The sequence below is a fragment of the Zalophus californianus genome, chromosome 6 (genome assembly GCF_009762305.2).
Source record: "Zalophus californianus isolate mZalCal1 chromosome 6, mZalCal1.pri.v2, whole genome shotgun sequence".
NCBI lineage: Eukaryota > Metazoa > Chordata > Mammalia > Carnivora > Otariidae > Zalophus > Zalophus californianus.
The window spans coordinates 9,453,544-9,467,898 of NC_045600.1; the positions used below are offsets into that span (position 1 = coordinate 9,453,544).

Here is a 14,355-nt window from a genome sequence, read left to right on the forward strand (position 1 = left end):
CATCTTTAGGATACTGAGTCATTGTTCCATGAACATAGTATACCTCTTGATTTATTTGGGTCTTCTTTACTTTCTCTGATCAGTATTTTCTAGTTTTCAGTGTAAAATTCTTGTGTATATTTTGTTAAATTTATCCCCAAGTATTTCATGTCTTTTGATGCCATTATATTTTAAAATTCCAATTGCCAATTGTTTATTATTTATTTATAGAAATATAAATGATTTTTGCATATTAACATGTATCCAGTGATCTTGGTAAACTCATATATTAGTTCCAGTAGGTCTTTTGCAGATTCTTTAGAATTTTCTACAGTGTTACTTCTTTGTTCTTGTTTTTAATTTCACTTTTTATTTGAAAATAATTCCAAAATAAAAGCCACAAGAAAGTTGTGATGGTTAATTTTGTGTCTCAACTGACTGACCTAAGGGATGCCCAGATAACTGGTAAAAGATTATTTCTGGCTATGCCTGTGAAGATGTTTCTGGAAGAGAGTAGCATTTGATTCAATAGATCAAGTAAAAAAATTTGTCACCCTCACCAATGTGGATGGATGGTATCCAATCCACTGGGGACCTGAATGGAACAAAAAGGCAAAGGAACTACAAGTTCTCTCTCTTTTCTTGAGTTGGTATGTCCATTTTCTGCCCTGGGACACCAGAGCTCCTGGACTCTGGGAGTTACACCAGTGGCCCCTGGTCAGGCTTTTGCACTCAGACTGAATTACAACCCTAGCTTTCCTGGTTCTGCAGATGGAAGATATAAGAGGGTGAGCTAATTCCTATTAAAAATCTCTTCTTGGGGTGCCTGGGTGGCTCAGTTGGTTGAGTGTCAGACTTTTGTTTTTGGCTCAGGTCGTGATCTCAAGGTTGTGGGATCAAGCCCGGCATCGGGCTCCTCACTTAGTGGGGAGTCTGCTTGGGAATTCTCCCCCTCTACCCATCCCCTGAGCACATGCACGTGCATGCTCTCTCTCTCTCTAATAAATAAATACATTAAAAAAAAATCTCCTCTTATAATTCTCTCTATATATCCTACTGGTTCTGTTTCCCTGGAGAACTCTGACTAGTATAAAAGTACAAAGAACTCCCGTATGCCCTTCACCCTGAAACTCCATTTACTTTTCACCAATTATACCAAGGATATCTTTTTGGGCAAAAAGATCCAAACCAAGCCAGGATTACACATTGCATTTACTTGTCATATACCTTCAGTTTCCTTAATTCTGAAACTGTTCTTTAGTCCTTCTTTGACCTTCATTATCTTAAATTTTTTTCCAGATTATAGGCCAGTCATTTTGTAGATTGTCCCTCAACTCAGGTTTGTCTGATGCTTCCTCATAAGAGTCAAGATACCCATTTCTGGCAGAAAGATTGCAGAAGTGATGCTGTAGCACCTGATGTTAATTTATCACATCACTGGCAAGGAGACGAATGAGAGAGAAATCTCTATGGCCCTGGAAGCTCATTTCCTTCCCTCTTTTGGTAGCAGAGCTAAGAGCTTGCTAAGCTGGACTGAGCAGGTCTGCAAACAGACAAGACCTTGGGCTAGGGTCAATGTTCCTGGTGAGCAAGGCTATTCCCAGGGCCCTCTGAGCAGACCTTGGTCCTTGGTGTGCTTGCTCCCTAGCACCATATCTGGGGTTTTCCTTGATATATTTCTTATTATCTGGAGAAACTAGGAATTTTCCAGCCCCAACTAGGCTAACATATAAACATGTAATGCAGTGTCAGGTAGGGCCCACTTTCTGTCTTGGACTATGGCTCTGTCTGTTGTATCCCTGGCCACTGGCTAAAACAGTCCTCATCCTGTAGGAACCTTTGACGTGGTACATACATAATAGTTGTGCTTGGCCTGTGCTGTGTCATAACGACAGTTCAGCAGATAGGGTGTATGTTTGTGCATGTAGGTTCCCCCCAATAAGGTCCATATTATAGCTGCACCATGTAGCGCTAGTGGGGTGTGTCTATGACCTTTTGCATGACAGTTAACACTGAATACTTGAGTAAGGTGATGTCTGCTAGATTCTCTTTTGTAATGTTCTCATTTTTAAAATGAGAATTTTAATGAGGAGATGCTTTGAACCTATGTAACTATCTCATGCCTTGTCCAACCTTTACCCACTAGATTTAGCAAACACTGATGGTTCTTCTCTGATGATTAGCAAATGGTGATTTTTTTCCCCCAAATTTTTATTTAAATTCTAGTTAGTTAACATACAGTGCAATATTGGTTTCAGGAGTAGAATTCAGTGGTTCATCACTTACATACAACACCCGCTGCTCATCACAACCAGTGCCCTCCTTAATGCCCATCCACTGCCCACCTCCCTCCATCAACCCTCAGTTTGTACTCTAAGAGTTTATTATGGTTTTTCCCTTTCCCCCTGCCTCCCATATGTTCATCTGTTTTGTTTCTTAAATTCCACCTAAGAGTGAAATCCTATGGTATTTGTCTTTCTTTGACTGATTTATTTCACTTAACATAATACACTCTAGCTCTATCCACGTCATTGCAAATGCTAAAATTTCATTTTTTTGATGGCTGAGTAATATTCCATTATATATATATGTATTTATTTATACCACATCTTCTTTATCCATTCATCAGTTGATGGACATATGGGCTCTTTCCATAGTTTGGCTATTGTTGATAATGCTGTTGTAAACATTGGGGTGCATGTACCCCTTCAAATCTGTATTTTTGTATCCTTTCGATAAATACCTAGTAGTGCAATTGTTGGACCGTAGAGTAGTTCTATTTTTAACTTTCTGAGGAACCTCCATACTGTTTACCAGAGTGGCTGCACGAGTTTGCATTCCCCAAATGGTGATTTTCTAATTCCATTATTCCTTCTAAATTTATTAGTTACATTCTAGTATAAGGATGGCCTGTGTCTTCCCCTCATTTATTTACTCATAAAAAAAAAAACCATCAGCGTGGACTCATGGATTCTACTTTACTCCATGGGACATAATCTCTACTATCATCATTTATTTTGATGTTCCAATTTCCCAGGTTTGGCCAGTGGGAGCCCCTTCAAGCGGACTCCTTTGTCCTTTTGAAATGTCTCCCTCACTCTTCGGGCATTTTCCTATTTTCTGGCGCAATAAGAAGTTCCAGGCTCATCTTATACTTTCTCTGTCCTGACCCTGAAATCAGATCTTTCTTCAAGGAGCCCTGGTTCCTTTGGGTGGAAAATGGTGTTTAGATCTGGGTGTGAGGTATTCTCCTGGCTGTTCGCAGTGTTCCTGCTCAAAGCTCTTTCAGTGGACAGAGCTAGGAAGTATATATTCACATGTATATACTTTTTTTTTTTAAGATTTTATTTATTTATTTGAGAGGGAGAGAATGAGAGACAGAGAGCACAAGAGGGAAGAGGGTCAGAGGGAGAAGCAGACTCCCTGCCGAGCAGGGAGCCCGATGCGGGACTCGATCCCGGGACTCCAGGATCATGACCTGAGCCAAAGGCAGATGCTTAACCCACTGAGCCACCCAGGCATCCCGTATATATACTTTTATATATATACTGAAAGCCTTAAGTTCACATCAATACCTCCAATTCCAGTCTGATCACTCAAGTCTTCTTGCTTGTCCACTTTCTGTATTTGTAACCCCGTTCCCCAACAGTGAGAAATCTGGCTTCCATTATCCTCAATATAGTTTTTAATTTGTGTAGTCCCCTTGTGTATATAATCAGCCACCTGACTTTCCAGGTCTGCACCCCACCTTCCTTTATTTGTGCTCTGATCTCCACACTGGGCGGACTTCTAGCTGAATAGGGAAATGGCTATATTCTCCTGTGTCGATGGAAAAGCAGAGAGAACTAGTTAGTAGAGAAAGATACAGAGATAAGCAAATACAGAGAAAGAAAAAATCACAGAGGAAGGACACAGAGAGTATCTTTGAGTTCCTGAAAGCTTTCCAACTTTTGGGTTTAGTTCTTTGCTGTAGCTCTATTCCTGCTCCCAGCTTTGTGAGAAGTCCTACAACCTTATGATAAAATTCTTCCCTTTTGGTTAAGCTACTTCAGGTTGGTTTCTGCTACTTGCAAACAGAGAGTCTTAAACAAAGGTATATTTATATCCTGGCTTGTTCTACAAAAAAAAAAAAAAAATTATGGAAATAATCAGGGCAAAGGGAAAATAAAAATTTCCCAAAGAAAATGCATACCACATGGTACTGTACCGTTGCTTAACATGGGCTGAAATATTAGCTCTAAGATTTCTAGTGATCCAAACAAAGTGTGAAACTCTATCCCTTACAAGACTTTAGGTTTCCAGATTTAAAAACAAATCAGCAACTGGAGCATGAATAGATAGATCATCTGAACAAAATGCAGAGTGTAGAAGTGAAGTCTTTAACAAATGGCCAATAAGTGGCAAACTGTGTAGCTATCTGGAAAGAAAAAATAATTTGGATCCATCCCTCATCCCATATACTGAATCAGTTCCAAATGGATCAATGTTTAATTGCAAAAGCCTGGAAGTCTAAATGTCACCAATAGAGAATTGGTTCAATAAATTATGGCACACCCCAGCAATAAATGTTATGGGGACTGAAAAAAAAAAAAGCAAGGAACTCTGTATATATTGCTATAAAATATTTCCTGGATATATTATGTAAAAACAAGGTATGGTAGGTATGTGTAGTATGTTATCATTTTTGTAAATGAGGAAGTCTTGGCTTGTATATGCATAAAAAACTTCTGCAGAAGAATAAGAAACACTAGTTACCTGTTAGGGGAACAGGTGTGGGAGAGAGTTTCTTTTTATGCTGTTTGATGGATGAACCGTATGTATGTACCACTTATTTTTAAAATTAAATAAAAATTGGTGAAAATCAGACAAACCTGCTGATGGAGAAGCTCAGCCAGTCTTGACAGATTGAAAAGACAGCAGGAGGGGCTAAAAGTTTTACCTGCCCACAAATTCCCACTGCTAGTGGATCCCAGCCTATCTTCACCCTGAGAAGTCATCCTTCTCATGAAGGATTATCTCCAAAAAGCCTTACTGTGTGTTCCGGGGGAGGTCTTTGGCTAAGAAATGCTTTTATGGACATCTGCCCAAAGCATTCTATTTCCTAATTTTGCCCATGAACATTCTATGTTTCAGTGAAACTTCAAGCCAATTTATGGTAGATACATGATCAAAATTTAAAAAAAAAATTTTTTTTTAATTTATTTGACAGAGCACACAAGCAGGGGGAGCTGGGAGGGAGAGGGAGAAGCAGGCTCCCCACTGAGAGACCCCAAGGTGGAGATCCATGTGGAGCTGGATATCAGGACCCTGGGATCATGACCTGAGCCGAAGGCAGACCCTTAACTGACTGAGCCACCCAGGTGCCCCATGATCAAAATTTGAGCACAGTAGTGACTGCCTGCACACCAGTCCCAAAACCAGACTACCTAGGGTTCTAATCTCAGTTGTACACTTATTAGCTGCTTACTTGCTGGAGGTTAGTCAGTTTCTTCAGCTGTTAAAAAGGGGGCAGTTACAACCCCCACCTCACAGGGTCCAGGTTAGTATCACAGGCCTGTGAACCCTAGAGCAGCCTGTTCAATAGTGGTAAAATGTGGGCCACACAAGACATTAAAATTCTTCCAGCACTCACATTCAAAAAAAAGAAGTGAAGCTAATGTTTATCCCAACCTAAAAAATATCCCTTCAGCATGTAATCAATAAATGATCAGTGCGATTCTTACATTTTTTTTTTTTCCGTAAAGAACACATACATCCGAGTCCAACCAGCACATCCCAGTCGGGACTAGCCAATTTTTAAGTGCCGGGGAGCCACGTGGGGCTGGTGGCTGCTGTATGGAACCCTGTCTCTGGCACGTAGTCGGTGCTAACTGCAAATGCTTAAGATTGGAAGCATGGTCGCTGTTATACCTCCTCTGGAGTACACCAGTCTATCAGGAGGAGTCCTCTGCCAGGGAAGCCTACATTTTGGGCTATTCACAGAATTCTCTTTAAGCCAGTCACGTACTTGACCTCCACCCATACTTCAATTCACAGCCACGAGGTTTGGCAGAGGGTTGCGACCTATGCAAATGAGCAGTTTACATAAGTGGGGCTGCCGTCTCCATCCCATTATCCGGTTATCCCAGTAGTTCCGGGGCGGGGGTGGGGGTGGGGTCTGTTGTCTCCCCAAATGTGGAGGGCCCTGCACCACCACCGCGGGGGAGAACCAGGCGAGTGGGAAGGCCCTTTAAAAAGGGGAGGCGGTGGTAAGCGGAGCGCTGAGCCTCCGGAGAACAATTCCGGCCGTGGGGAAGGGCCACGTTTAGGGGGCGGTGCGTGCCAGAGGGGCAACAATGGAGGCGGACGAATTCCGAGAGCCAGGAAGCTCGGCCGAGCTGAGCGGGCGCCCCGCACTCTCGGCATGCGGGCCCAGGACGGCGGCGAAGGCGCCGGGCCACAGGCAGTGGATCTCCCGGGTCCACTCCCGGCGCAGGGCCGCAAACGCCGCCTGGCTTCCGCCTCCCGCGTCTGCTGTCTCCCGGCTCCTGAGTGGCTGCGGGGCCAGGATTAACCTTTCACCGCCGCACTCTGTCCAATCACAGGCTCGCTCTCATGCCGGCGCCGGGCGAGCAGGGCGAGCGCAGCGTGGGGGCGCGGAAGGGGCGGTGCGGGCGCGGGTGGGATTCTCCAAGCGCCTGTGCGCCGTTGCCGCGGGCCGTGCGCGGGCTGCGGGCGAGCCGGGCTCTGCGCAGTCTCCGCAGGCGCCGGCGGGAGGGGTCGAGGCGGAGGCGCGGCGCGGCGTAGGCTGCTCCAGGCCCAGGTGAATGGAGTAACCTGACAGCGGGGACGAGGCGACGGCGAGCGGGAGGAAATGGCGGCGGCGGCGGCGGCGCCGGGCGGCACCGGGAGGCCTGGGCTGTGACGCGCGCGCCGGCGAGGGGTCCGATGGTTCTCGAAGGCCCGCGGCGCCCCGTGCTGCAGGTGAGGCGGGCTCCCGCGGAGTCGCTTTGTGTGCGGGGCGGGGAGCGGCTCCGCCCGGCCCCCGCGCCCGCCTCCGCGCCGAGGCCCGCGTGGGTGCCCGGGCCGGGACCCGCCGGGGAGGGGAGCCGGCGCGACCAGATGGCGCGGCCTCGCCTGGTCCCGGGCGGCGCGGCCTGCGGGCCGGGCGTCCCCCGCGCCGGGCTCCGCGCTGCCCCGACCCCGGCGCCCCTCCGGAGTTGGCGCCTTGGGGGTACTCGGTGCGGTCGCGCTGGCGGCGGCCGCGGGCGCCTCCGCATCGGGCGTGGAGCCGTCCTGCCGCCCGCCGCGCCGGAGGAGAGCAGGCTTTGACAGGTCCGGGTACGCACGCGGGAGCGGTGCGGGACCCGCGGCGGCGTCCGGGGAGCATCCTCGGGACCTGCGGCGGCGGTGCCCCCCTCTCTCCCCCCCACCCCCCCCCCCGCGCGCGCGCCGGGCCTCCTCGGAGGGCAGGAAGGCCGGCTGTCGGGGCTGGCAGGGAAGCTCGAGCCTTCGGGTCCCGCCCGGGGAGGATTGTTCGTGTTTACTGGCAGGTGACCAGATCTGGGTCCCCTGGGGCGGGTGGCCGAGGCCATCTTTTCGCCCCTCCCCTCTGATGTTTTTGTTGCCAGAACGCCGGAACCCCGCAAAGGAGCCTTTCTGGAGGGTTTTTTAATCTTCGGGAAGTGAGTGTATATTTTAGGTTAGCACATCAGATTTATGTGGATTGTCTAGAAAAGCTGAGCTGCCCCGAAGGCTTTGCCCGCCGCAGAGCTTAACAAACCACGTAATGTATCTCTAATAGCATTCTGAGAACAGGGATGAGTGGGGAGTCCTTTGCTCTATAGAGTTCAGTCAGTGCTTTTGTGAAGGAAGTCATTCTTCTGGCAACACGTTACCGATCCATATGAAAAATCTAAGCTTTCTTAGGACTATCACACTTAAAAAGCATTCATCTTTTTAAAGAGTGATTATTTGAAGTCTGTGCTGCTTGGAGGTGCTTCTGGCTTTGAATTTTCTGAATCTTTACAATCCCGATTTTCAGTTGTTTTCTGTTGCTTGTTTTTTAAGTTGCAGCACACTCAGGGAATGGAAAAGGGCAGGAATGAGGAGTTAAGTAACTTGGAAAATATATGTTTTAAAATGTGCTTTAATAAAACATTCACTGAATTGAAAATGTATTGCTGTAAACATTAAATTTCCTAAATAAGAGTATGCATCTTAACCAGGAGCTCCAGTAATTTGGGTAGATGGTGGTACAGGATTCTGAATGAGACCTGCTAGGCAATAGTGATTTTAGCACTATTAATATTTTGGGGAATATTCTTAATATCTAGGCTCTGGAATAAGGTTTATTTTGCAAAGTGTTGTCTTTAGAGCCAGCTACTACCTGTGGTACACGTATATTCTCTGGAGCCTATGACACACACACACATATACACACCCACACACACGCATATAATTGTTTTAGAACTTCATTTTAGGCCATATCAAACTTACTCTGTTTATAGGTTAGAAATACTATAAAAATTGTCTTTAAAATGGTCACTATGGACATTTAAATGGTAACATGGGTTAATGGATTTATTCATGGCATCAACATGCTGTTTTAAGAAAAGATGTATTAGTCAATTTGGGGAGAAAGATCTTTTCCTGCCATTATTTTAGGTATATGCTATCATCTCCTCATTAAAGGTTAAGACTGTCTCCTGTATTTTGCCGGTGGCTCTTGTATGAGTCGTATAGTGAGGTTTGGCCATTGCTGAGTTTTCTTGTCTTGGTTTTAGAAGACATTTTATTTTGATGTGGCTCATGATTCTTACTTGATAGTGATTTTGTGGTGTTACATAGTTGGTAGCTCTTTAGGTGTAGTGCTGCCTTCTAGGAAGGATGACTTTTATGGCATTGAGATGATTTATTCCCGGGCACTCTCTGACAAGTGAGATGCTGGTTTCATATGAGAAAGTAGGTATTTCATAGAGGTTCTCTCACTCATCACCTTAACGTTCTGTGGTCATTTCTTGTGGCAAAGGAAAGAAAGGGACACACTTATTAATAAAAAGTGCCTCGTTACTATGTGCCAAGATGTTTCAGTTGCCTTTATATACATTCTCATTTAATCCTCACTGCGACCTCGAGGCAAACTCAATATTATCCTTATTTTACATGCAAGGAAACGAAGACTCAGATTATTGACCTGAGTTATGAATCTAGAAGTGGCAGTCAGGAATTCAGTCGTGGTTGATTTCAGAGGCCTGTGTGTGGGCCCTTTGCATTGCACTGCACTGCATTGTTGTGCCAAGTGGATTTTAGGAGAAAAACCTGCATGGCATGCAGGTAAGTCCTTAGTTAATATCTGTTGAATGGATGAAACTCTTTCTAACCTTAAATATTCTGGTGACTTCTGATTATCTGAATAATTCAGAGTTTTTCCCTTTTTTGTGGTAAAATATGCATCACGAAATTTACCATTTTAACCAGTTTGGTGACATTAAGTATATGCATGTTGTTTTGTAACCATCACCACCATCCATCTTCAAAATTTTTCATCATCTTCAGCTGGAACTCTGCCCTCATTAAACACTAATTCCCCATTCCACCCACCTCTCAGACCTGGGCAGTCACCATTCTTCTGTCTCTCTGGATCTGACTGCTCTGGGAACCTCATATCATTGGAGTCCTACAATGTTTGTCCTTTTGTGACTGGCTTATTTTACCTAGCATAGTCTTCAGGGTTCATTCATGTTGTGTGTCAGCATTTCCCTCTTTTTTAAGGCCTAATAATATTCAATACACATACACATTTTGCTTATTTTTCCATGGATGAAATTTACCTTGGGTTGCTTCTGCCTTTTGGCTTTGTGAATAATGCTGCTCTGAACATAGATGTACGGGTATCTGTTTGAGTCCCTGCTTTCACTTCTTTTGGGTATATACTCAGAAGTGGTCAGACTGTTTCTCGGTCATCAAAACCCTCAATTCAGAATTTATTGCAATATGAGTTTTCCGAGGGTTGTTCCAGGCAGTTATACTATCCTATAAACAATTCCTCTGTGTTAATAAAAGACTTTAATCTCCTTGAGGCCCAGGATTTACTCCTTTTTATGATCTTTCTTCCTACCACTGGCAAGTGGATGTTCAAGTAGCTGAGGTTGTTGAGTTGCTTCATCCTGGGGCTTTGTTGCGCTCTGGTGTCTGGTGGGTGCTCAAGGAAGAGACTGGCAAGGCCTGTGTTTCACTTGTGTAAATATTAAGTCGAAGCCAAGTGATTTATCTTGTTTACCTTGTGCTCTGCTTTTTGGACATTCAACAGTTTACTTCATTCAGAAACCCCAGTGGTTGGATATGTATTATACTAGCTCTTATTCACAGGTTTCTTTGTAATATTTTTCCTATCGTTATGCACTTATGACTTGCCAAAGGAGACAGGAATCTTAGGAGACAGCATTATCTCTTTTAGTGGATCTTTTAGTCCTTATTTTCTGATTGTTTACCAAATCTTTTGCATGATCCAGGATGATTTTTAGTTGTAACTAATTTCTACTAAAGCGATTCTAGTATTAGTACAGCGATGTAGAGACACCTGTTTATTACTTTATTATTTGTCTACTTGAGAAAGGATTTGAAATTGTCTTACACTATAGGTTTGAGATGACTGAAAATTATGGCAAAGGTTGAGGGGTAGAGTATGGAAGTTGCTAGAGGGAATTAGAGGAGAGAGAGACTTAGGGCAAGGATGGCTCAGCATCTGTGTGTAACTAAAGAGTTGTTTTTTTTTATTTTTATTAGTCAAAGCAAAAGAGGAAACGACGAATTATAGTTGGCATTGATTAATGGGAGGAAGTATACCAAGAGAAGCAGACTTTTCTCTTGTACAAAGAATAATTAATCGTTTGGATTCTTGCATTAAACAACGTTAACAATATATGGAGAGAATGTTTTGCGTTTTACAGTATATGATAGGGAAACATTTTTCACATGCCATTTTAGAGAATGTGGATAAAAGCCTCAGGCATAATAGAAAAGCAAGCTTTAGTAATATAGGTGTGTATCAGTCTGGTAATTTGATTCAGTAGAGTTTAGTTAATTTATCTTTCAGCTGATGTCCCTGAAATATCAATTGTCTCATTCAGGCTTTTGACAGATGCTGAATAACAATCCGTTCGCAAATGAACTCTTTTCTGGACAGTATGGGCAGTCAGGATTCTCTCTGCCTGTCTTTAGGAATGTGTGTTGGTTGGCTTTCTTATGTGGTGGTGTATACTCTGTGAATGAATGCAGAGAGAAGAGCAGTATTTTTGAGGCCTAGCTGATGAAATTTAAATTTTCAGTCATGTAAAAAAGCCTTTGTTAAAATAAATCCCTAGTACAAAGTGGCTTTCCTGTTTATCTGAAATTGTCAATGAATTGTTGGTACTCTCAAAATACAAAGTTGCTTTACATTCTAAATAAGTGACTAAGAAGGTGCCCCAAGAAAACATTGTCTGAGGATGTCAGTAAGCCTGTTAACTAGAAAGAAGACATAAAGTAATGACATTTTGGCCATAGTGTTTTCATTTTCGAGGCTCATGGTGATATTAAATGTTTTGGATGTGTAAAGGTTTATGAGAGTAAGGATGGAACAGTGCTGGGCGTAGTAGAAGGTGCTCAGATTTGTTGAATGAATAGACTGGTTTATATTTAATTTTTTAAAGTGCTTAGAAGCTAAGATAGATTTATGGAGAATAATATTATATATTAAGGCTTTTAAAAAGGTCGTTACTCTTCTGATTTTGGACCAGTCATGCTGTCTCATTCTTGATTCCCCTCCATTTGTGATGTCCGTATGACTAGGTGAATAGAAACACTGTGGACTGAGAGAAGTGTTAAGAATTTCATAGAAGAAAAGTGCTGGGGCGCCTGGGTGGCTCAGTCGCTTAAGCGTCTGCCTTCCGCTCAGCTCATGATCCCAGGGTCCTGGAATTGAGCCCCCCATCTGGCTCCTTGCTCAGTGGGGAGTCGGCTCCCTCTCCATCTCCCTCTGTTCCTCACCCCACTCGCGCTCTCTCTCAAATAAATAAAATATTTTTTTTTTAAAAAAGAAAAGTGCTATAAGAATTGGGAGTTTTGCTGGTATTGAAAGCTTTCTCGGTGTTGAAGCGACCTCACTCTGGTAGTTGTGGTGGTGGTTCTGTTTTAGCTGACAGCTCAATGTATACACTAAAGTAGCGATTTAAAAAACACATTTGGAGAGTCTTCTGGGAATTAGAAAATGTCAGCAAACCAGTTCAGAATTTTAAAAATAATGTATGTAAAGAACTCATATAATGAGAGAAGGATCTCAATTTAAAAAATTGATCTTTGAAATGGTAGAAAGGTTCTTTGCCTAAGGAGTTAGATCAGTGACCGTATTTGAGGGGGAAAAGAAAGGCAGTAGACTTGTCTAAAACTTTTGAGATTCCAGGATTTCTGTCTCTCTGTTGGTAATAGCCCAGGAAGGCAAAATTAACGTGACGAACCCAAAGGTTTGAATGGCCTCATGAGGACTCTGATTGGTGGTATTTTAAGCTTTTTCCACCTTGCAAAATTAAATATTAATATTTTATCAGAGCATTATAGGGCTGGTGAAGAGCAAGTGTTTGATGTCAGAGAAACCAGGGTTCAAATGGTGATTCCTCCGATTTGTAGCTAAGGAACTCAGGGCATATGGCAACCTTTCCGAGTGTCCGCTTCCTCACTGGTAAACTGGTCATAATATTACCTACTTGAGGTTGTGAGGAAGAAATGAGTTTCTTAAACTCTCAGCCCACTTCTGGCACGTAACATTTGATAACATTTAGCTGATACTATTTTTCTTTTATCTGCATTAGAGAAAATCTTGCTTGTGTTCCTAATGTGATTACATTGTGATTCCCCCCAAATTATTACTATAGAGATGTATGTCCAATACATTTATAATGGAAGATGAAAGAGGGGAGGGCTTGAGAGCAGTATTTTATAGGCAAGTTCTATACTGAGAATTGTCTGCACTGTAGCAAATGATTCAGCTGTCTTACTTGGGTCTCTGTAATAGTGATATCAAGTGTAATAGTGTCTTAATATTGCTAACTCTCCCTAAATAACCATTATTCTTCTATTAGGCATGAATAAATACATTGTCCTTGTATCCGTATTTCAGACCAACATGAACTTTTTATGTATCTATCACACGTCCTTGGTGTAGGCCAGTGGTCTTACTCATTGGAGACTACTGATTTGATGAAAAATGTGAATCTTACTCCAGAAAAATGTACATGCTCATAATTTTACATAAAATTATAGGAGGTGCAAGGACCCCTCCTGAATCCTATATGTAGATGCTTGATTAGGCTATGTCTACGCATATAGAGCCAAGTAATAGGTTAACTAAGGAACAGTGACACAATTCTGGATGATTGAGGCACAACTTCCACATGATTGATGGAATGGAATGAACAGTGCGAAGTAATGTGTGGTTAAGAAACCTCTGTTCTAGTTTGGCTTTACTTCTAAATAACTAGCTGCATGTTAAGGGCAGATCACCTTGGCCTTTCTAGACTTAGCTTTAATTTTCTCACTAGTAAAATTGAGAACATTTACAAGTCTCTAAATATCTTATAGTCAGTCATCTTTGAAGCACCCATATAATTCTGGGACCTCTCTGTTTCAAGCTGAGATTCTTTTTTTTTAAAATCTTTTTTTTTTTTAAGATTTATTTATTTATTTGACAGAGGGAGACACAGCGAGAGGGAACACAAGCAGGGGGAGTGGAAGAGGGACTCGATCCCAGCACCCTGGGATCATGACCTGAGCCGAAGGCAGACGCTTAACGACTGAGCCACCCAGGCGCCCTGAAGCTGAGATTCTTAATTAAATATGAGGCATGGAAAAGGGAGGCTGCTTTTTTTTTTTTTTTTGGCGTATTAAGGTTGGTGCACAGTGACCATGAAAAGGGGACGATGGCCTTGTGAGCTGTTCTGAGCAGGGAACATAAGATGAAAACCCCTGGGAAATCGTCTTGGAAAGTAGAAGAGAGCCAGATTTTGTCTTGAATGGATGGCAGAATCAGAGACAGTGGAGTCTTTTCATTTTCTGTCTCTGCTCCTAGTACAGCTTAGTAAATGCTTGTTAATGAGGGAAAATCTAACAGACTGTTTAAAGCCTTCTATCTGATCAGTATGGTGAAAAGCAGGTAACCCATTGAGAGGCCTCTGAGACTGTGAATGAGGGGAAAAGTGTCTAATAGACACCCTGCTATTTTAATTTTAAAAGCTTTTGTTTTGTATATAACACTATACTGAGATTACCTAACTTTTCTCAGTCTCGTATAGCTAGGTATTAAAGAGGAGAAATACCTGACTTCTAAATCTTTATATGTACCTGCTACATATAATAAACTGT

General features: G+C 43.1%; 1 protein-coding gene across 7 annotated transcripts in view; it reads left to right on the forward strand.

Moving 5' to 3' along the window:
- Positions 1-3,429: 3,429 nt before the first annotated feature.
- Positions 3,430-14,355, forward strand: part of DICER1 (dicer 1, ribonuclease III) — a 71,859-nt gene continuing 60,933 nt past the window's right edge. For 6 of the 7 annotated variants that reach the window (XM_027569445.1, XM_027569446.1, XM_027569444.1 and 3 more), the window contains exon 1: positions 3,430-6,942. The gene's annotated coding sequence lies outside the window, so the exon portion shown is untranslated. The remainder of the gene's footprint in view (positions 6,943-14,355) is intronic. The other variant, XM_027569447.1, reaches the window with a different exon arrangement.